Source organism: Peromyscus leucopus, chromosome 8b (genome assembly GCF_004664715.2).
Source record: "Peromyscus leucopus breed LL Stock chromosome 8b, UCI_PerLeu_2.1, whole genome shotgun sequence".
NCBI classification, from domain to species: Eukaryota; Metazoa; Chordata; class Mammalia; order Rodentia; family Cricetidae; genus Peromyscus; species Peromyscus leucopus.
The window spans coordinates 30,670,464-30,695,129 of record NC_051086.1 but is presented as its reverse complement, the minus strand read 5'-3'; the positions used below and the strand labels follow the sequence as shown (position 1 = coordinate 30,695,129).

At 39.0% G+C, this 24,666-nt stretch overlaps 1 protein-coding gene across 5 annotated transcripts in view; it reads left to right on the top strand.

Annotated features, from left to right (window-relative positions):
• Sgcd (sarcoglycan delta) overlaps window positions 1-24,666 on the top strand; it is a 937,685-nt gene that overhangs the window by 527,830 nt on the left and 385,189 nt on the right. Inside the window, exon 1 of one of the 5 annotated variants that reach the window (XM_028888759.2) lies at window positions 24,054-24,457. The exons of the other annotated variants lie outside the window; for them this stretch is intronic. The gene's annotated coding sequence lies outside the window, so the exon portion shown is untranslated. Of the gene's footprint in view, window positions 1-24,053; window positions 24,458-24,666 lie in introns of those variants that run through there. 5 annotated transcript variants of the gene reach the window in all.

Genomic DNA, 24,666 nt, shown 5'->3' with positions numbered 1-24,666 from the left:
CTTGCCTTCTTGTCGGGGAGAGTAGGGGATGGGTTGGGAGAAGGAGCCTAGGGGCAGGAGGAGGGAAGAGGAGGATCTTTGAATGGTGTATAAAATGCATGAAAAAAATTATAATAAAAAAGTAAATAAATTTTTAAAAAAGGAATGTAATCTAACAGTTTTCAGCAAGGCAGAAGGAATGGAGGAGAAGGGCAAGGTCTGCCAGAGCTGTGTTTGCCATGCTTGGCCTGGCTAGAGACCCTTCACCAGGTAAACTAGTCTGTTTGGCCAGCAAGCCCAGGGATCCACCTGTTTCTTTCCCAACACTGACATTACAGATGCATGCTACTGTGCTCTGCTCTCTCTGTGTGTGTGTGTGTTTCTGTGTGTGTGTGTGTGTGTGTGTGTGTGCTGTGTGACAAATTTTTTTCCCGTGGAGATGCAACACACATCTACTCATACCAGACGGGGATCCTATCAAAGACCAAAGTACAGATACCACCAAAGTTGAACTTATTGAACTAATGAGTTTTATTGGTGTTACTTACAAGAGTATGGGTGAGGGTTACTTACAAGAGCAGAAATGACTCAAAGATAGCTGTATCACCAAAGTTCACCTCAGCATTGATGACAGCTCACAAAAAAAGGGAACCTGGAGCACACTGCACAGCCTGTAGGCAGCTCAACAGGTTGGAAAGTTGGTCTAAATCTCTTCAAGGCAGTTTATCTGTTTGTTGTTGTTGTTTTTGCTTCTTCCAGGCAGCTGGTTTGGTATTGTGCTTTCTGTTTTTGTAGCTTGGCTAGCTTGAGAGTCTTCTTTTCAGCTCTTTTCCTATTGCTTACTCGGGCAAGGAGGGATTGAGTGAATCTGGTCAGTTTCAGGGACTTCCAAAGCTATTTTGAGTTGTTTACCTTTCTGCTTAAGGAGCTTCCTTGCAGCAAAGAATGTTTCAATATGGAGAAAATGGTTACACAATTGTGTGCAGCGAGTATTCTGAGAATCATACTGACATTTTCCCTCCTCAGCAAAACTGGCATAGTGCCCAGGAGATACCTCCTTGACCAATTGTGGCATTGATGCAAATGGTCTTTAAAACTGTTCAGAGAGGCATATTAGTTGCCTTTCTTACTTGCTGTGACAAAAGGCTCATAAAGGTAACTTAAGGAAGTAAACCGGCCTTTGGTTAATGGTCTAAAGCAAGAGTGCCCAACCTTTTGGCTCTCTGTGCCATAGTGGACAAATAGTCATCATGGATCACACATTAAATATACAAACACTAATGAAAACTGTTAGGGGAAAAGTGTGTGTAATTTTCATTTTATCTACTACCACAAATAAACAAAAATATACTTAAATAATAATCCTGATTTGGGGAACCCCATTGGGTCATCTTCTGAAATTCTTGAAAGGTCTCAAGTTTGTAATGCAGTTCAACGTGGTGGTAAGGCAGGGCAAGGGTTAGAGGTAGCTGGTCACATTGTGTTCACAACTGAGAAGCATAGAGAAGAATTGTTGTTGGTTATTTTTCCTACTCTTTTGGTCTTTGGTCTTTTGGGGACCACCCAGCTCTCAAGTAAATCACACACAGAGACTTATTCTTTCTTATGAATGTCCAGCCTTAGATGGCTTGTTGCTAGTCATCTTCTCTTAAATTATCCCATTTACCTTTTACCTCTGGGCTTTTACCTTTCTCTTACTTCTGTATATCTTACTTTCACTCTTACTCCTTGGCTGGCTGTGTGGCAGGGTTGCTGGCCCCTGGTCTCCTCCTCTCCTTGTTCTCTTGATCCTTTCTCTTCTGCTCTTCTTTTTTTTCCTTCCATTTATTCTCTCTGCTTACCATCCCCACTTGTCTCTCTTTCTCTTATCTAGCTATTGGCCCTTCAGCTCTTTATTAGACCAATGAGGTGTTTTAGACAGACAAAGTAACACAGCTTTACAGAGTTAAATAAATGCAACATAAAGGAATGCAACACACCTTTGCATCATTAAACAAATGTTCCACAGCATAAACAAATGTAACACATCTTAAAATAATATTCTACAACAGAGAATGCTGCTTGCTGCTCAGCTGACTAACCCCTTTTCCCTTTTTATTCAGCTAGAGACACAGTCTGTGGGATAATGCTGCCCACATTCAAAGTGTGTCTTCCTACCTCAGCTAAACTTTCAGAGCAACACCTAGATCTGTCGCCTGTTTGCACATTCAGTGACACTAACCACAAACATTAATCATCACAAGGAGAATAAAAGGAGAGAAACACTAAAGAGATGAAACAAGAAGAAATTTTGAGAATTGAAATCTGTGTGGAAGAAATAAAGTAAAGAAGAGACAAGAATGTCAGGAAGGAAGGCAATGGTGGAGGTCGTAGGTCTCAGTAACATAGATTTGGCTCAGGATTCTGGATCTTACCAAGTCAGTAGCTTTAAACATGTCAGTTTTTTAAAATGTAGCTCCATATCTAGAAAAGGAAAATATTTATCTCTGTGTACATATATATATAATTATGTACTTGTATACATACATATATGTATGTGTATGCACAGACATACTCACATATATGTATACACCTCAATTTATAGTAGGATTGCATGCTGATAAACCCAGTATAAATTGAGAATGTAGGTAAACACACCTGAACTACAAGACATCACAGCTTAGCCTGGCATAGTTTAAACAAGCACAGAACACTTTCCTCCACATATAATTAAGGAAATCTGTGCACCACAAAGCTTGTCATAGGATAAAGTGCCTATATCTTATATAACATGCTGAATACTGAATGTGAAAAGAAAGGCAAAGATGGATGGATGGATGGATGGATGGATAGAAAAAAGATAGAAAGAAAGATAGAGCTTCTTTAGTTGGGATGATTTGTCTTGTGACTTGTCTACTCTACAATGGTAGAAACGGACTTTCATACACAGCAAACAAATCACAGAGATATACTGTAACTGTGTCTTTATGCTCCTGGGACAGAATACCTAAATAAAGGTAATTTCTATTTAGCAGAAATGTACCTGCTAATAGATCTAGAGGGTGAGAACTCAAATATCAGTTTGCCCACCACGGCCAGAGATGTTTTCCTGTATCATCAAGTGATGGAATGGCAAAGAGAAGGAGAGAGTGACGTGGGGCCACTCCACACTGTGGAGCATTTCACCTCTTGGTAGTTTTCATTGGTGACTAAATTTCAACATGTTTTGGGAAGGACATGAATTTGCCTTAGCCTCACACACATGCATTTCCTCCACTGGTATTGGTTTAGACAGAGAAACCATGTGTCAAGTGCAAAGCGCTGCACCTAGGCCACATAGAATGATGATGGTAGGCTTTATCTATATGCCTATATTGAACTAGAATAAATTCTCTAAGTATTATAAGAGAACTAAAAGCATAAAATCTTCACAACAGGATCTTGGAACTTTGTTTTGTGCTTCTGTTCCGGTTAGTTTTTCTCAACTTCACACAAAACAATGTATCTGGCAAGAGACAATCTTAATTCAGAAATGAGTTCCATTAGATTGAACTGTGGACAAATGTGTAGCATTTCATTGATTAATGATTGATGTGGGAGGGCCAAGCCCACTGGGCAGATGATCCTGGGTTGTATTAAAAAAACGAACTGAGCAAGGCATGGGGAACAAGCCAGTAATCAGCATTCTCCAAGGCCTTGGCTTCAATTTTGGCCACTGGGTTCCTGCTTGAGTTTTTGCCCTGACTTCCCCAATGATGGAGTGTAAGCTGGAAGATGAACTAAGTCTCATCCACCCTCAGTTGCTTCAGTCATGGTCTTTAGCACAGTAGTAGTTCGCAAACTCCACCAGCTTCAGAAAAAGCGACACAGAAAATCACATTAGCTGAAACTAGCTTGAAAATGATTGGGTGTAACTCCTGGAAGCTTTCTGCCAACGGATTCCTTTTTCTTGAGTATATGAACAGTTGTCAAAGACCCCCAGAAGCCAGTAGTTCTGAGCCTGTCACTTGACATATGAAATGTTGGCACAGTGGGTCTGAGAGAGTGCCTGCAGCTCACTTGTCCTGCCATAGCTCTTTTCTCTTTCCAGCTAGATCTTAGGACGGAGGAAACATTTCTTTGCCTACCCGAATTGAACTTCATGTGTCAGCCCTTCAGGTCTCTGTTATGTATTCTGAATGCTTGTATTTTACAAGCAGTGTTAAGCAGTATCCCCAAGAACATTGTTATCTTCAGGTTTTATCCAAAAGAAAAACACAAGACTTTTTATTATTGAGGCTGAACTCAACTGCCAGCTCAGTGCAGAGCATACACTGACAAGCTCACAGATCTTCGTGGGCCTCGAGTTCAAAATGAACATCCTCAGTTCTTCCCTAGAGATGAGTCCAAGATAAATTTGGACTTTGGAATAAAAATGTCTTTAGCCCAATTTTCCCATGACTTTACCAGACATCCAACAGTTGCCTCAAGTAATTTTGCTGGCTGGCCTTGTTGGTTGCACTTATTGACCCTGCCCCCCTCTTCCTTTTCATCGTTTTTTATACTATAGAAATAATAAAATGTTGAAATAAGCATTTGCTTCTGCAATCTTCTAGTGCAGGATTGGGCAGATTATTGATATGAGATATGTTAGTTGATAAGCTTACAATGATTAAAATGAGATTCCTTATTAGCTTGCTTTATTTCTTTTGCAGTGGGATTTTCTAAAAATATGTTCTGTACTGTCGTGTTGCCTCATGGGGCTGTAGAACTCGGTATGGATAGCTCCAGAAACTTAATAACAGCAAAAGGTCTCTGAACATACAATGGCCAAAAAAATAATTCAAAATCAAATGCATAATGAATCCAAGGTATTTCTGGCAGTGTCTACCCATGTTTCATTGTGTGTCTCACTGCAGGTTTGTTCTGAGCACTCAACATGTACACTTTGTGGCATCATACCATACCACACCAATAAACACTGCCTGACACACCTCAACTCAGATTCAAGACTTTTGTTTGTTATGAACTTAAGTGTTTTATTGTACATGAATTTTCTGCTCTTACAGAAATTTGATGTTTTAATTACAGAAAAACACTCCTAATATTTTTCCATTATCATTCTCAGAATGGAACTGTCAATTTAGTATTTTTGGGTTATTGCAGAGATCCATCTCAGCATGCAAATTTGCTTTTATCTTTAATAAGTGACTAATTCTATGTCTAACAGGGAATTGTTTTGAAGTTAATTCCTGTATGATTTATTAACAGTAAATGCCTGTCTACTTACTTCACATGCCTATATATCTGAGATCATGTAAAAATTTTTCATGCCAAAGGGAGTTCCCAGTGGGAAAAGTTTAATAAGCCTTGCTATAAAACATTAGTCATGAAGAATATTCTGTTAATGGTAACACTCCCAGGCATATATCCAAAGGATTCCATATCTTACTATGCAGATATTTACACATAATGTTTATCACTGCTCTATTCATGCTAACAAAGAAATGAAAACAGCCTAGATGTTCATCAACTGATGAATGAATAAAGAAAACATGATACACATACACAATGGAGTTTCATTCTGAGGTGAGAAAAAATGAAATTTGTGGGAAATGGATGGATTGGGAATAGTAGAGTATTTAGTCAGGTGACTCAAATTCAAAATTACATGTTCTCACTCCTATGTTGTTCTCAGCCTGTATTGATATTAATGTGGGCAAAGCCTAAAAAACAAGAAAAAAAGCCAAGGGAGGGCATAGATAGATCATGAGGAAGGATGGGAGTAGGGCAAAGGGACATGTGAAAGAGGAAAAGACACTGATAGGGTGGAGAGGGAGATTACCAAAGGCATTAGTGGTAACAGGAGGAGAAGATAGAAGAGGGGTAAGGAGATTTACTTAAACACACAACGCTGAATGTGTCAATATCATGTTTAGACTCTTATATCCTAATTTAGAGTAAAAGTATTTAAGTCTGCTCCTAGAAACTTAGGAAACAATGTGTTTCTAAGATAATGGCAGTGTGGCACACTACAGCTTGCCTGGGTGATATTTGATATGCCATAGCCACTGTCTACCCAATCCTGAGGCATCCCTCAGCCTGGCATCCTCTAATCAACTCTGTTTCTATCTTAGTTGTTTGAGCTTTCACTTGTTGGAGAAATCCTCCAGTGGCTATCTTTGGGCCTGACTTATTTTATTTAAGGCACTGGTTTCTGGGTTCTGTCTTACCCATTAAGTGTACATAGAAGTGATGTTGTATCCAGTACCCATTGACTAATGATTCTCCTCCTTCCCCTGGTTCTGATAACCACTTTTCTAATTCTGTTTCTATGATTTTGACTATGTAGCATATCATATGAGTGGCTCTATATGTGTTTGTGACTGCCTCGTTTCAATTATCCAAATGTCTTATAGTTCTCCCATAGTGCAGTCTATTTCAACATTTCTGTGAATCAATTACTACAGTTTCTTATCCACTTACTTTTCGATACACACTGGATTACTTCCACATTTTTGTTGCTGTAAACACTGTGAACATTAGCATACAGTTACTTCCTTGAGACTCTGTTTTCACTTAACCATTAAGCACACACTCTGAAAGGGAATTGCTGGGGCAAGTCATAATTCCTTGTTTTAATTTTAAAGGAATGGCCATGCTTTCTTCCACAGTGGATGCACCATTTTATATTCCCATCAGCAGAGTACAAAGAATACAAATTAGGTACTAATTGTACATCCTCACCAATACTTGTCTTTTATAATCACCCTCCTAGGAGCTGAGGCAACTTCTTGTCATTTTGATTTGACTTTCTCTAATCTTTAGTGATGCTTAGCAGCTTTTCAAACATGATCGCTGGGCATTTGTGTATCTTCTTTGGAGGAGTGTTTATTGGAGTTTTTTGCACCCTTTAAAAATCTCCTGACATGACGTTATTGCATTTTCGGTGTTCTGTATACATTCTATCTATATTTCCAATAGTTGTGCAGTCTCAGTTCTTACATTTAAGCCTCTAAGACACCTGGGATTAATTTTTCTTTGTGGTATTCAGTACAAGGAGGTCCATTTCATTCTTTTACACGTGGATGCCCAGTTTTCCCAGAACCATCTGTTGGAAAGCTGTCTTTTCCACTTGAAGATTATTTGGCATATATACAAGGAGGTTTTTCTTTTCTTTTTTTCTTTTCTTTCTTTTTTTTTTTTGATTTTCCCATAATCCATGTTTCTACATGTCTGTATTCATGCCAATACTGTTTCCATTATTTTGGTTTGGCTATTAGCCTTAAAAAGCAGAAGATATGAAGTCTCAGTTTCATTATTTGTTAGGATGTTTTTCTCTCTTCAAGATCCTTTGAGGTTCCATAAGAATTATGAATGATTTTTCCTACTTAATGAGAAATAAGTCTTTGGAACTTTGGTAGAGATGGTACTAAGTCTGCAATGGGGACCAACCCTTATTGGTTGAATACCTCTTTGTACAACCCTTGTTTGTGTGTGGTGGACAAACCATATTCAAGGCATAGCTTATGTTACTCAAGTCCCATATTACCTTGCTTATGGGTAGTCCTCTTCTGGTTACTATTGACAGTAGGTTATTTAAATTCTCAACTTTTATAGCTACCTCTTTCTTCAATCCTGTCCATTTTTTTGTTTTTTATATTTTCAAGAGCTAGCTTTAGTATATACATTTTTGGTTGCTGTAACCTGTATAAAAACTTGTATTAATTTATAATGTTATTTGTCTGATGTATTTTTTAATTAAAATCCATTTTTCTGATGTTAATATAACCTTGCTCTTTCCTGGTTTCTATTTACATGAGACATTGTGCTAAGGGTTTTATTTTAGACATATTTATTTTATTTAATATCTATGAATGTTTTGTCTACATGTATGTATTTATACTATAGGCATATTTTTTTGACACAAGGTCAGTATGTGATATTAAATTCCTTGGAACTGAAGTTACAAATGCTTATAAGCTACTATGTGGGTGCCTGGAATTGAACATGGGTCCTCTGTAAGACCAAAGGTGCTTTAACTATTGAGCCACCTCTCCAGCCTGTGACCTTATTTTAAATTATTTTACTTTAAATATATTGGGGGTCTTTCAATCTAGAGTGATTATCTTATTTATAGGATCACTGGATAATGGTTTCTAAATCTATTAAACCTCCATCTTTTGATTGGGGAAGTTAAGCTGTTTATATTTAAAGTAATTGCTTGAAAGGGATGGCCGACCAGTTTTTTTTTTTGTTTGTTTTGTTTTTTTTTTAATTTGTTTGCCATTGCTTTATAGCACCTTTGTCTTTCATTTCTGAGTCATTGTGATCCTTTGAGATTAGCTGGTATTATGTAGTGAAGTGCTCTGATTCCTTCCTTATTTCCATTGGTGTGTATTCCTTTCCTGCTTATTTGCAATTATCCTGGGGATTCTATTTATAATGTCAAGTTATAGCTTTCAAATTTTTAATTTCTTTTACTTTAAAAATTGGATTATAAAACATATGACTCTTACTTGCCACTCTTGAAATTTTCTTAGTTGACAGTGCTTAAACTTTTAGTATTTTATCCTTTGTGATTCAAAATAAATAATGTAGAAAACAAACAAGTCTTTAACTAACTTGAGATGCAGTGTATAATCTGCTGCTCCTTGGTATCTGAAGTTTTCGCTAAGAAATCTTGTGGTGATTTTACAAATGATCCTTGGATCCTGGGTCTGTGGTGGGTCACCTTTGTATTACTGCCCTCAAACTCTCAGCTCTTGCCTATACCATTTGGACAATGGTGTGTCTCCATTGTGTCATGGGGCTTACCTGGGAACCCATTGAGCCTCTGGATGTTTATATTCTAGTTTTCATGAAAAATATGGTGGTCGGAATTTACTGTTTTCAGATGGTCTCTCTCTTTCTTTTTGTGCTTTCCCTCTGGGGCTCCTAGAGTGAGTGTATTCATCTGCTTGCTGATGTTTCCAAGGGCCCTGAGCCTCTTTTCACTTTTCTCCAGTCTTTTCTTTTTCTTCCCTATTCCTCAAAGTTGATACTTTCTATTATTGTGTTTTATCAAATGAGTTGACCGTTTCTTCTGCCTACTCAAATCTGCTGTTGAATCCCTCAAACGAATGTTTCATTTCAACTATTGTTTTTAAGTTCCCTAGTTTCATGTTAGTTTATTTTTAAATCTTCTATGTTTAATGGTTCTTTTCTTTTTCGTACATATTTTGTTGACTTTGTCTGTTAACTTTTTTAAATTCCCTGAATTTTTAAATTCAGTTTTTAAAGTCTTTGTCCAATAGACTTGTCATCAGATATTTGTTAAAAATGATAAAATGATATCTTGTTCATTGACTTATTCTTTGGAATGGGCTAAGATTCCCTGTTTGTGTATTTTTTTTTTTTTTTTTCTCTCGAGACAGGGTTTCTCTGTGTAGCTTTGCACCTTTCCTGGATCTCACTCTGTAGACCATGCTGGCCTCGAACTCAAAGAGATCTGCCTGCCTCTGTCTCTTGAGTGCTGGGATTAAAGGTGTGTGCCACCACCGCCCTGCTGCTTGTGTATCTTATAGTCATTCCGTTGAAAACTAGATGTTTGAATCACACATAACTCTGAAAACTGGATTGCTCCTCTTCTGATGGTGCAATGAGGTTTTCATTGAAATAGTTGTTGTTTTAGTTTGCTCCTTTTTATTATAGTGGGATATTTATGAACTAAGGATTAGCCTCAAGTATCAATGTAAGGACTTTTTGGAAACCCACAGCTCCCATTCCACATGTATAGTAGCTTTTCTTTCCTATTTGTGTGTACAGTTGCTGGTGAATGCTATAGTCTTCAATTCCTGTATCTTACAAGTAGTAAAGAACTAAGGAGAAAAAACACTTGTCCTGTAAGTCCCTTGGAAGTGACATTAGTTAGAGTCAGGGCTTGCAACATTGGAGCAGGTGCAGCAGCTGCTGTTGCCTCTCTGAGATCAGAAGTAGTCAGACACAGTTCTTTGACATCAGGAAGTCAGGATCCCTTTCACCACCCTTAGCTCTTGCAAGCTGGTACAAAAACACATGCAGAGCTAGCTCCCTATCAAGGCACCAGTAATTTTGTAGGATGGTTGTCTGCTATTGTATCATGAACTAAAACTGACTGAATTTAAGAATGGTTTATTATCTGACTCTTCTCTTGTTGCTGAGAAGCTTTTTCTAACCATAAAATATTTACATCAGACATATTCTGTCAGTAAAACCAAAATTTAGCTGGGAAGAAAGTTTGCTACTCCATCAACTTTCCAGGTTGCTGTCTGTAGTTACTCATTAAAAACTGAGGATGGATAAGTAGGTTTTGTGAGAACATATGTTTCAAACACAGTGCAATCAAGCATTAAAATGGGAGAGTGACAATGTTGTATTGCTCCTGAAAATTCTGTTTCATAGCAAGTGGCCCAAACACAATAAACTCATAGAGCATTAATCATTAGTAATTCTGTGTGCATTTGCGTCTTTCAATGAATATGTTTTTAATTTTATGTGTAAAAGTGTTTGCATGCATACCTGTGCACCATGTGCATGCCTGGTGCCTGTGGAGGCCAGAAGAGAGCATTGGATCCCTGAACTTGAGTTACAAATGTTGTGAGACACCATATGAGTGCTTGGATCAGAACTCAGTTCCTTTGCTAGAGCAGCAACTGTTCTAAAACATGAGACAATCTCTGCAGTCCTTGAATTAAGAGGTCCTTTAAGTAAACAAGGAGACAAAAAATGTGAGCAGCTAGAGAAAATACTGCCAAGAGAAAAGTCCCATTTTGACTTCCCGGTAAGATAGAGCAGAAAGAGGAACTGAGGAACTTCCATTAGGGGAACAGAATTAGCAAAAGCCCCAAGGAACTTGCAAAGTGGATGTGTTAGATCAACCCAAGGTTGTAAAGGTAAGATTTGAGTGAGTTGGTGTCTTAATTACTTAGTGCTGTACTGGTTATAAAACGTTTTTTTTTTTCTAAGAAGTGTTTTCCTTTCTCCATAGCTCTGACACCTGCTACCTTCCTCTCCCTTCTTGAAACTAGCTTCCCTGTGGTGTTAAAGTCTGGCACTTCATATGAGTTTTCTCAAGGCTAGATCCATAAGCAAACACCAAGGAATACTTGCTATCACTGTATGGCAGTCTGGTTGTTGAGCACAAGCAGAAGGCAGTTTAATCTTGTCTCCTATTAACTATGGTCCTGTATTTTTTCAATGTATCTAAATTTCCCCTGTATTACATGGAATAGAGATCCAATTATTTCCAAAAAAAATATAATGTAAATATGTAGGATCAATTATTTTCTAAAGGATTATGAAATGGAAAAATGTGTTCCTTATAATCACAAATTACAGAATTTTAAAATAGAGAATTCTATGGTGACCTTAAAACATGACCTAGTTGGATATGTTCTTTAGTTAGTTAGATAGATAGATAGATAGATAGATAGATAGATAGATAGATAGATGTGGCATCCGCCTTGACCAGCAAGGAAGACACAACACCAGGCTCTTCTCCAAGCAGTTTATTCAGGAAGCTTGAAACAATCTTCTGACTTCTGACCCTGGGGAAAGCCAACCCACAATCTAAATAGTTACTGGGCAGCCAACCCCAATCTGCCACGTGGGTACTGTGGATAGGTCCAGGTGCAGGGAAGCAAGCCAAATCCTCAGCCTTGGCCAAATAAGGAGTTGTTTATCACAGAGAGCATTCACTGTCGGGAGGGTGGAAGGCAGAAGCCACCGCCATCTTTGAGGCGCGGCTGCATGCAGCTCTCTATAGATAGATAGATAGATAGATAGATAGATAGATAGATAGATAGATAGATGATAGATAGATAGATAGATAGATAGATAGATAGATAGATAGATAGATAGATAGATAGATAGATGGATGCATAGGAGAGAGAAGCTATGCAGCCATTTTATGCAGGACAATGTGCTCCCCTACTCCACACAGCAAAAATCTCTTCTATTTTGTTTTTATATTTGAGCTGACTGCTTCAAGCAACAGTCAGTGTTTTTGCTTTACAGAAAGTTGGAAAACACTGTTCTAAACTGGAGACAGCTCTTACCCATCAAAACTGACTGTGTCTCTGCCTAACTCCATGTTTGGTGATTTCTTGAAATTAGTAACTAGTACACCTAAGAGTTATGATGGCCAAACTTGGTTGTCAACTTGACACAACTAGGCAGAAGGAAACTCAAATAAATAATTTCTTCTATAAGATTTACCTGTGGACATGTCGTGGTTGGGTGGCATTTTCTCATTTGCTGACTGATGGAGGGCCCAGCTCACTGTGAACCTGGGATGTATAAGAAAGTTATATGGCCGGGCGGTGGTGGCGCACGCCTTTAATCCCAGCACTTGGGAGGCAGAGGCAGGCGGATCACTGTGAGTTCGAGGCTAGCCTGGGCTATCAAGTGAGTTCCAGGAAAGGCGCAAAGCTACATAGAGAAATCCTGTCTCGAAAAACAAACAAACAAACAAACAAACAAAAAAAAAAAGAAAGTTATATGAACATGAACCTAGGAGCAAGGCTGTAAGCATGCCCCTGCATGGTGTCTGCTTCAATCTCTGGCCTTGAGTTCCTACTTTGGCTTCACTCAATGATGGAATATATAACCCATGAGATAAAATAAACCCTTTCCTCTCCAAGTTGCTTTTGATCATGGTGCTTATTACAGCAACAGAAAGGCAAACACCAACAGGAGTTTTAATTGCTTTGTGTCTGTAGAGACTGCTAGTTATTCCGATTTCCTCTGGGCGTGAAAAGGTCCAAATCCTCACTACACTTTCAGGACTGCTCCTAAGATATGTAGTATTTTCCTAGAATTGTATTCATCCTTTTATATATGTAAGTTGACTAATTGCATGTTGGCCACAGGTTTGGGAAGTTAGAATTCTGACCCCAATTTTCAATTGTATGGAAGTAATTACTTGTCTCCTCATACATGTTCCTAGATACATAGGTATCTGGCATTGGCCAGTTTTGTGATCTCCAGTGAATCATTTGCCTTGTTTGAATATGAATATCTTTGTTTCATATACCTGGAGAAAGACAACCCTTAAGTACCATATGGGGATGCTGAAACCAAGTGAAACATTGCCTGTGCAAATGAATTTTATAGATTATAAAGTGCTATTAAAATTCCATTAGGCCATTACTTATATAAAATATTAAATCATGACACCACTCTACTTCAATTTTATATTCATTAATAGGAATGAGAAGCCGTCTCACATAGCAATTAAAGATACAGATTGTGTTATCAGCTAGGCCAGAGCTGAATAGGACTCTTGTCTCTTATCCACTATTCCAATATGTGGTTTGGGCTATTGGTTTAACCTCTCTGTACCTCAGTTTCTTCACACAGAAACAGAGAGAAGTCAAATGCTTAAATCATAAGGTTTTTGTAAAGATTACATAACACAAGAATAATACCTAACATGATAGGAGGTGAAGAGTTAGCTGGAGAAAATTAATTGGAATTATTATCACTGTCTTATTCATCATCACTGAGAGAACAACCCCAGTAAGAGAATTGTATAGTTCCATTTTCCTAACAGATTTGGGCTGGAATAACTAGTGTTTTTTTGCATGTAACTTTTATTGGATTTGCTCTGGACATATATAAAGTACACTCTGGTTCCTGAGGACCGCCACACACACATATCTTCTCTAATCCTCCTACACTGCCCATACCTTACAAATTTCTTTCACAATTTAATGTTTTTTCTTTTTGTTTTTTCTAACCAGCATCATCCGTGCATGTGATGATGGGCTTTGAGCTCTCCATTCAAGCCTGTTGGATGCCTCAGTGGGTATACAACTGAGGACAACGACTGCCCATCCTCCAGAATCCATCTGTACATAATAATTTCTCAGAAAGAGGAATTGCCATGTGACACCCTCCTGGATTCATGATTGACTGTTTATAGTCCCAGTCATGTGTAGAACTATTCCAGCAGCCACAGTAGCAGTTAGGCGATGACTGCCTTGGCTGTGACATGCTCAGGAGACAGCAGTTCACAGCCCTTCTCCCTATCCCCCAGTCTTTCCTCCCCGTGTTCCTTAATGATCCCTGATCCTTCAATAGGGTGATAGAAATGGCCTGTTTAGCTTTAGCACTGAACTCTCACCAATCAATTCCCTGAGCATCCATAATTTTTTTTTTTAAATCAAGCTATTTCATTTGACTACAAACAATTCTGGGCATTTATTTTCTTCCACCATGAATTGATTTTGATTTTTCTGACATTTTCCCCAAATCATTTCCTCTGAGCAGTGTGTCCTCAATCCATGCACAGTAGCTTACTTTACCTTCTGAAAGGCATGCCTATAAGCATGAATAATACAGAACTCCATTCACACTGTACTCTTTCCTACTTAGGCATATCTTGATAAAGTTTAATATACAAATAGGAACAGCAAAATGTTCACAACAACAAAATACAATGAAAAATATACTGCAATAAACCCAAGTGCTATGAAACTTCATCCTACTTCTCAGAACTACATGCAACATATGACCTAAATACTACTTATTTCTAGAAGAATTTTCATTTAATATTTTGATTTACATTTCCTGAAGTCCCAAGGAATTGTAACTGTGGCCATTGAACTAGTGGTAAGGCATTTGAAGTGCCTTAGAGTTACATGCAACAGAACCCTTTAGGAACAAAACAGATTTAGTCAACAATATAAAATGAATTAAACAGAATCAAGTGGTTAGTCTGGAGGAAGATCACTGAATGGTTGAGCTTTAAAGATTCAATATTCAAGGCATCAAGGCTATATTAATTAAGAAGGTGGTTTGAGTTTTCTGTCATCTGAGATCTAGTTAACAAAGACAAGATATTAGAGTTACACGGATGTTACACTTGTTGGTAAAGATGTCATAACAAATCAAATAAAATAAAACAAAGTAAATAAAAATTTAACCTCAGCTCATTTGAATTAAAATTAACTACTCTATAAACGTTCTTTTATATTAAACTCTGTAATCCAAAAGAACTCTCACTATGGACATCACTTCTTTGGATAAATTCCAGCTCCCTTTTTGCTTCTTCTATCATGTAACAATCAGTATAATGTCTACTCTGCTATTGTGACAAACTACCTGAGGTACTTAAGGTAAAATAAGGAAAGGTTTCTTTGCTGAGTTTTTTATTTAGTTTCTTGTTTTTAATACAGTCTTGCTTTATTGCCTAGTCTAGTACTGATTTCATGAGCTCAGGCTATCCTTCTGCTTCATCTTTTAAAGGGCTGCAGATACGCACTGCCTCACCTGGCTTGGCCCATGGTTGTAGAGGTTTTAGTTCTTTATTCATTTCCCCCATGGTGTGCGTCTGTGGTGATATCATGGTGGGAGTCCAAAGTAAAATATGAGGCTATTTGTTCCAAGGCAGCCAGCAAGCACAAGAGAGACAGAGACAAAGAAAGGAAGAAGCTGGCATCCCAGAATCCCCTTTGAGGTCACCAATGACCTAACTTCCTTCCATTAGGCCCTACATCTTAAAGATTCTACCACCATTAGATGGCACTATAGGATGGGGATCAAGACTAACTCAGGAGTCTTTAAGTGGTGTTTATTCAAACCATCTCATTTGTCTAACCATTCATATATTGATAAATATTAGGTTTTCATATCTGGATTGTAGCGAATGATATTTTGAAGAACATGGGTGTTCATGTGTCTCTTGAAAGGTCTGACTTGATTTTCTTCAGATATACACACAGGTCTGGGAGTATTGGATTTTGTGCAATTCCTTTTGCTATCCTACACAATGACTGCATCAGTCTACATCCCCACGAGCAGTGCACAGGCTTCCCTTGGCACCCCAATGTGATCTTTTGTCTTTTTGCTGACTGCCTTTCTAGTAGGTGGGAGGCAGAAGCTCACTGTGATTTTCAGTTGTGCCTCCCTGGGGGTTAGTGATGTGGTGCATGTTTTAATGTATCCGTTGGTCATTTGTTTGTCTACTTTAGGCACACCTCTGTTCTAGTCATTTCTATTTGGGATTGTTTGGGAGCGTTCTTATCAAACAGTATAAATTTTCTAAATATTTTGCATTTTAGCTCCTTGTTGGTTATAAGGTTCCTAACCAGGGTGGTTATAAAAAACAAAGCAACAACAAAAACAAAAACGGGAGTGCAAATCAGAAAAGAAGAAATTTATCTCCGTGAATGAAATGGTTGTATAAGATAGAAAATCCCGAAGGCACCTTCAAGAAACTGAACATAGCCATTAGTTTCAGAATACAAAATCAATATAGAAAACTCAATTGCAGTTTTACAAACAAGCAATGAGCTACCTAAAAAGGAAGGAGAAAAGAAAAGAAAGGAAGAAGGAAATTCCCATCTCTAATTGTTTCAAAAAGAACAGAATCTTTGGAATAAACAAATGGAAACAGACATACAAGGTTTGTACACTGAAAACTGTAAACAAGGTTAAGACAACACAAACATGTAAGAAAGATGCCCTGAGTTCACAGATTAGAAAAAAATAACATTGTTAAAGTATCCATAATCTCCATCAAAACTACAATGCCTTTTCCATAGAAACAGGAAAGATAGTCTTAAAATTTGAAACTAGAAAAGACCCCAAATAACTAATCTGCACATGTCCATGTGTGAATGTGGAGACGAGCTATTGATATCTGCTGTCTTGCTTGCTTTTGAGAGTCTCTCAGTCAGCCCAGATCTCTCCAACTAAGCTAGGCTGGCTGGCCAGCAAACCCCAGGGATCTCCCTGTACCAATCAAGCACTGGAATTCCAGGGGTGCACCTAACGTGTAGGTGCTAGAAAATTGAACTCAGGTTCTCATGTTTGCAAGGAGGTACTTAACCCACTCCTAGTTCCCATATCACAATCTTCAGCAAGAGGAACAAAGCTGAGGGCATCAAATGTACTGACTTTAAATTATATCACAAAGCTATTGAAACCAAAACAGGATGGTACTAACATTTACAACAGACCCATAGACCATAGAACAGAGTAGAGGGCCAGAAATAAGTCTACAAGGAAGACAATCAACTAACAAAGATATCATGGCTTCACAATGGGGAAAGAATAGCTGGTTCAATACAATTGTTGGGAAAGCCATACTATCCAAAGAGAAAAAAAAAAAAAAAAAAGAACAGTTCATTCATAGTATGAGACCAACAACATTGGGTAAAAAGTTAAACCTTAAAAAGCTGACTCATGGACCAGAGAGATGGCTGAGTGGGTAAAGTGTCTGCTGAGTGAAAATGTTTAGAGACAAAGACATAGGAAGTGATGCGAATCCCAGATGAGTGATTCTGGCCATCTGGATCCAATTAGTTTTAAGGAATGACTCTTTGAAGTGGCACTGAATATCATCTTATGGAAGAAGTAAACTGCATTGCATACTTCTAAATAACATAGCTACAATGATTAATTCAAACTTATAAATGTAACCCCTAAAATAAATCATATGATTAAACTGTAATAATTAAGCCCTCGGGAAATGAAGAGTGAATGTTAGTTGAGTTTGAATATAGACTCTTGCTACCAAAGCATACTTACATTATAAACACATGTAAATACCAACTAATGAGATAACTCAAAAATAGACCATATTATAATGTCACATGAGGACTGCCAGTCCAATTTACTGATGATGATGGGTCAGGATGAAAGTGTCTAAATTAACCCACACATCTTATTAAGAAGGCAGTGGCCCCAGTGCTGTATACATGCCTGCAAATGATATATTCCTGTTCTTTTCTATGGCTGAATAAAACCCCATTTCTTTTATTTAGTTTAGCTGTGGATGGGTACCTAGACTGATGCCATAATCCAACTACTGTGAATGACATGCAGTAAGCATGCCTATGCAGGTAAATGCTTTTTAAGAGGGTAGTAATAAAGTTTTGTCAAATATCAAACCCAAACAAAGAAATTCTGTAGTCAGCCACTTGTGAGATTTAATTTTTTTTAATTTTTGAAAAGTTCCTTTCTTTTCAAATAGACTATGAAATGATGCTATTTTCATTGCTAGTTTTGTACTTTATTAAGAAAGTTGTAGACATTTATGCAACAACTATTTAATCTCAGATTCCTAGTGAATTATGAGTTTGCCCAGTGTGGTCTCTATCACGTATTTAGTGACCACGATGCTGTGAAATACACCATGATATTTTTCTTTCTAGATCTGGGTTACCTCATTCACTATAGTATTTCCTAATTCTACCCATTTACGTGCAAATTTCATGATTTTGTTTTTCTTTACAGCTGAACAGAATTCCATTGTGTATCTGTACCACATTTTTATTGCCCATTCACTAGTTAAAGGGCTAGTTGACATGTCAGCATGGATAGGAGAAATACCACAAGGAACTACAGGCAATAAAAAGCTGCTGGGAAAAAAGAACCAGTGTTCTCTAGGGATGAGCATCCTGTTAAATTATCCACTACCAAGAAATCAGCTTTAAACACAAACACATATGTGCAACACCACATGGACTCAGCATGTTGCATTTATATATACATACATGTGTGTGTGTGTGTGTGTGTGTGTGTCCATAACAATAATAATTTAAAAAGAAGAGCTGATTAATTTGAAAGGAAGTCGTGAACAAAAGAGGAGTTAGGGAGGAAGAGAGAGGGTTAGAAATGATGTAGATTCAGCACTCATGTATGACATTCTTTAACAAATGCAAAGAAGCCAGGCAGTGGTGACAAATGCCTTTAAGCCCAGCACTTGGGAGGCAGAGGCACATGAATCTCTGTGAGTTCGAGGTCAGTCTGGTCTACAAAGCAAATTCCAGGACAGCCAGCGCTGTTAGAGAAAAGCCCTCTCTCAAAAACCCTAAAAAAGTGCAAAGAAATATTACTATTTTTTTATATTTTTAGTTTACAATGGCTAGACTTTGGAGCAAGGTGTGTGTGTGTGTGTGTGTGTGTGCGCGCGCGCGCGCGAATGAATGTGCACATGCACATATTGGGGGAGTGCATTTGCCTATGATGAGGCCAGAGGTTAATGTTGGGATATCTTCCTCAATCATTTCTCTATTTTTTGAGATAGGTTCTTGTTGCTCGAAGCTCAGTCAGTAGAGCATGATACTCTTAATCTCAGGGTCATGGGTTAGTACCCCACATTGGATGCCTGATGTTGCACAAATTCTAAATGGTCTTATAATAAAAATCTGGAGCCAGATATCAGGATAAAAGCTGAAAGATCAGAGAAGCAGAGTAAGCCATAGCCACCACCTCTTACTTCACTAACTCCTCAGCCTGAAAGACTGTGTTCCTGTCTCCTCTTGCCTTATATTCTTTTCTCTGTCCAGTTGTATCACTTCCTGCCTCAATCTTCCTAGTGCTGGTATTAAAAGTGTGTGCCACCACTACCTGGCTCTGTTTTTCTTTAGACTGGAGTAATCTCGTGTAGCCCAGTGTGGCCTTGAAACTCACAGAAATCCAGATGATTCTCTGCCTCTGCCTCCTGAGTGATAAGATTAAAGGTATGTGCCACCACTGCTTGGCCTCTATGTTTAATCTAGTGGCTAACTTTGCCTTCTGATCTTCAGGCAAACTTTATTTCTTAAGAGTACAAACACTAAACACAGGGTCTCTTACTGAATCTTACCAACTCAACATTTCAACTAGATACCTGGCCAAGGAGTCTCCAGGATCCACCTGCCTCTACCTCCCTCTCCCACTCCAGTAAGCACTGGGGTTATGGGCATACACAGCAAGACCTGTTTTTACATGGGTATTGGGATCTGAACTCAGGTCCTCTGGCTTGTATAACGAGCACTCTATTCACTGAACCAATTCCCAGATCCAAGCGTTAGGTCTCTGAGGCTTTGCTCTTAGTTAATACACTTGTTATTTATGTGGTTTATATTTCTTTTGGAATTCTTGCACTCAACAGTTGGGTTTTGTTCCAAGCCGTACTGATATTGTAAAAATAGAGACAAGGGATGCTATGGATTTTTCAAACATGGCTCTTTCTCATTTCTGGCTATTGTGGAGTCTGGACCATTTTTATTGATCAGTAAATTTTATTTCCAAATAAAATGTAGTATTTCAAGAGTTTACTTTCAGTAAGCTATAACATTAAGAGAAATTATGGACCAACAAGAAATTTCAAAGAATTGACCAGGGTTTTATAGTGAAAAAGGAAAAAAAATGTATGGGGCTGACTGTTCAACTATAGCAGCATTTTCTCCATGCTGTTAAATTAATTGCTTTTAGAAAGGTGTTTGAATTCATCCATGTATTAATTTCTTCTCAAGGTAAGGAGTGATCTTGATAAGTCTTCCCCGTATCCCATGTGCAAAACTGGATTTTTAAAACTGGAAGTGACTTTAGCTTAGATAGCATGTCTTGCCAATAAAGATATTCTCACGATGTGTTGGTCATTCATTTGTCACTGAGCCATAAGTAGTACAAAATTCTTACACAAAAGTTTCTCTTCAAAGTCAATTGGTTACTTTGCCTTTGGCTATTGGAATGTGGCCCTGTATTTGCCCTGTCGATTCTGAGGATCCAAACATGATGTGACTCCTCCCTGGTACTGTTTATAAAATAAACCCTCAAATGAAAGAGGGCATCAGGATACTCTCTCAATAATTTGCTACTCATTTAATTAAGTTGAATTCAAGGGTCTTGGCTTGAACATGAAAAATTATTTTTTCCATCTTTTGACTAAATATTGCCTCATACTATTCCAAGAGAGATTTCTGTGGGAAAGATGTTAATATATGCTGTTATTCTCTTAGAGCTTTCACAGATTATCACTTTATTTTTATTATTTTTTCTGTATTGGTGTGTGTGCATATGTGCATGTATGCATGCATTCATGTGTGTGTGTGTGTGTGTGTGTGTGTGTGTGTGTGTGTGTGTGTAATGGGTGCAGAGGCTATAGGAGGATGTTATTCATTGTCCTGCTCTATCATTCTCCCTTACTCCATTGAGACAGGGTTTCTACCTCAACCTGAAGCTAGGACGGCTGCTCACAAGCCCCAGAGATCACCCTACTCAACTCCAAGCAGTAGGGTAACAGGCACATGGGGACCACACCTGATTTTTTACATGGGCTGTAGGGATTTGAACTCAGGACCCCTGCTTCTACAGGAAGAACACTTACCCACTAATCCATTTCCCCAGACCTTGCCTAGCACTTTAGTGCACCTTCTATTTTTCTCAATCCCTTGCTAATTCTACTCTACCTGTATGAAACCAATAGACCTGACTCCTTTTCTTTAGCCTGCCAGTGTACCATGTGAGACAAATATGGCCGATATGATGACCCATCCTTGCAATCAGAGACACTATTTGGCAGTAATCATGTAGATCAAGATGGACCTGGTGGAGTAGAGCCCCTTTTGGGAAAAGATCTTGGATTTTTCCCAGTGAGAGAGAGGCAGCTGGGAATGTCGTACTCCCCAGTGGAGAGAAGAAAGATGACACTCTAGCCAAGAGAAGCTTAGGGGAAGAGAAGGAAGAGCTTTGACAGCATCCTCCTCACTCTTGTCATGCTTCCAGGACTGCATGCAGACTTACCGTAGTTGATTTAGAACACTGTCCCCCTGTTTCTTTTGGCTAATTTGAATGACTTCTCTCTGCTGCTGCAATCAAAGGCAATTCAAGAACTGATGGCTGAGGATGAAGAGTTGTAAGAGAAAAAGACTGGGAAATGAGCTCTACCATCCTTTGCAAACCAAACACTAGTATTAAACCCTAGCTGCACTTAGGTCATTTGAGCATTTACTGGGGGCCATACTGGGTGCTCCTACTCTGTATTATTGTACATAAAACTGAACACATAAAAATTAAGAAAATAAAATGTTGTGAGCTTGTTTTCCCAGTGAGCTGTTCTGTCTTTAATAACTTAAACATTTGTAAATCACTCAAAATTAAGAACTACTTGAACTCTATCTTTTATTTTCTCAGAGGAGGCTGAATGTGGCTTCATTAATCACTGGGTGCCACCGCCTCTAAGACAAAGGCAGTAGAAACTCACAAATAGACATCTAATTCTTTAAGGTTTGTAGCAGCTGTTTTCTCTGAATGATTTCTCTCTCAGTATGGGGATTTCATGTTGTTGCTGGTCCTTGGGGATAGAGCTGTTTCTGAACATGGGCATTTCAACTGTCAATGACCTTCTCTTTATAGAACTACTGTTCTGAGCTCTTAGTGCTGAGGGAACATCTAATTCTCTGAATGGCACTTGGCTTGCCTCATGTGACTCACAGCGGGTTTGATTCCACTGTTTGCCTTTCCTGGGAGTTTAACCTGAAGGAAAGACTCCAGGATTCTGCTTGGGAATAAATGAAGGATAGCCAGGTGGCTGGTTTATTGCTCCAACTGAACTTTGGGGTAGTTTCCTGTGTTTGAGTTTATATGCCTTTATTAGACAGCAGAAAATATTTGGCACACAATTCTGATAAAAGAAAGGGACTGGGTTTTGCTCTACTAAAATAACAAAGAAACTTAGATGATTTTAAAGCACTGTTGTATATGCATCATACAGATTACCTCAATAAATCAGTAACCGTTTCTACAAAGTAGATTCAAATATTACTTTCAATTCACAGTCAAAGAAATCAAGGCCCAGAAAGATTAAATAAGTTGTCCAGAGCTTACAGTGGGGACAGCTAGTTAGAGGAGAGGGAAGGTTAAGCTCAGATCTAATTGAAGGCTGCTTCCCTGAAAGCTGGGTGATATCACCTGCCAGAATATACCACAGTAGAGATAGCACACAGAACAGCGCCCCAGAAGGCCTTCCCAAGCATGAGCTGTGGCATTAACTGTTTTGCAACTCCGAATGAATCATCTCATCTCCCTAGGCTTGGGTTTCTCTATGTATGATGAAGGTTGGAGAGTATTTGTATTGGACAGTCTCTAAGTTCTCTGACTCTATAATTACTATATGATGACCTCAGATGTATGGGTGTGTCTGACCACATATGCCTGAATAAAACACACACACACACACACACACACACACACACACACACAGAGAGAGAGAGAGAGAGAGAGAGAGAGAGAGAGAGAGAGAGAGAGAGAGAGAGATGCTTGCTCAAATGCCACAGTACATCCCAAGGCAAAAACTTAATCATGCTCAAAGGCTTCACCACAATTTGATGCTAAGATCTGACCCCCAGTGAATCCTAGTATTTACAGCAGCCCCCCTCTGGAACATAAAAATAGTCTTAAAATTTGTCAAGAAAATGGGGAGACAAAAATAAATGAAGGAAGGAAGGAAAGAAAATGTTACTAATGCATGTGATTTAAATGTTAATGTGGAGAAGAAGAGGAGGGGGAGGAGGATAAAGAGGGGGAGGAGAAGAGGAGGAGGAAGAAGAGGAAGAAGAAACAAAGAATAAAAACAAACAAACAAACAAAAAACACACCAAATGCTCTTTAACTTGTTTTCTGGAACATTAACTTGAAAACTTTAGCTTATTTTATATGTAGGTAGCTTCCATTTGGAAGCTCGTGTGTTTTGAGATTTTCTTCTCCTGTTTTATGATAGGAAAGAGAAAATGTCAAATGTAGACCACAAAATGCAGCAGGAGGCACCCAGAACATCCTGAGGGAGTGCCACCTAGGAAAATGAAAATTGCAGCTGCTCTGTTGTTGGTAGGGTGCATTCTGGTCCCAGATTCTTCCTCTTTCCTGTCACCTTAACACAGTTGTCACAGAATGTAAAATGTTACAGCCAGTGCCATGTTACCTGCACAGCTTTAGAGCAAAACGTATCCCAAATGTCTGAGAAAAATAATTGTATCATTTTTAGTTGCAGCAGAAATGCATCACGAGTCAGGTGGGGAGGACAACTTGGAAGAAAGAACTGGAAACGCTAAAAATATTGCTTCCCCCAGCAACTGAAATTTTAAGAAAAAGTTAGGAAGGTCCAGAGAGTGAGATGGAGTTAGAATTTACATCTCTCAGCTGCAGTCAGTTTATTATCAAGACCAGGGGAAGCAGAGTGCAGGGGGCTAACCCGGGCAGTGGGGGATTCCACGTGGAACAGGCAAAGTACAGAGACAGTGTGAAACTAGGAGGAAAAAAAAAAAAAACTTGTCTATTGCATCTAGTACCCAGAGCAAAGCTTGTGTGGAGAACGGCTGGGAAATCCAAGTCCTTTCAAGAAGCAGCCTTCTTTCTGTGAGTGTGAGCCCAGCAGACGCCATGAGCGCTGTAGCAAGGAAGCAAGGCTGTGTTTGACACACGTGTTTCCCATTGATATCTGGAGACAGCCCAGTAGCTAGGCTTGACAAACCCGGATCGAAGTAGAGGCAGAGTAGAGTTTCAAAGCAGGCAGTGCAAGAACGGGAATGCTGTTCAGGAAATTCTTCAGGCATGGGCAGGGACTTGGCTGCAGTTGTGCGGCTGGAAAATCTGACTGAGGCAGCTTCTGAGCACAGGCAGGGCCTGCTCACATGGGCGGGCTGAGTGGCCGCCTCCACCAGAGTCTCTCAGCTTTCCCCAGGACCACGGGGGACTCTCATCCGACACTCTGGGAAGCAGAGGAGAGGTAGGGGACCTTGCAGCTGTTGCCTTTCCAGCCTAGCTTCCTGAGCCCTGCCTGGTGTTTGTTCACAAACACGGGGATGTGGGGTGTGTGTCTGTTGGGGGTGGGTGGGTGGGGGTGGTCGCGTGTGTATGTGTTAATTAACACATTTCAGCCCCACTACCTCTGCAGAGGGAGTGGGTGGTTCTCGGCTTTGTTTGCCCTGCAACGGC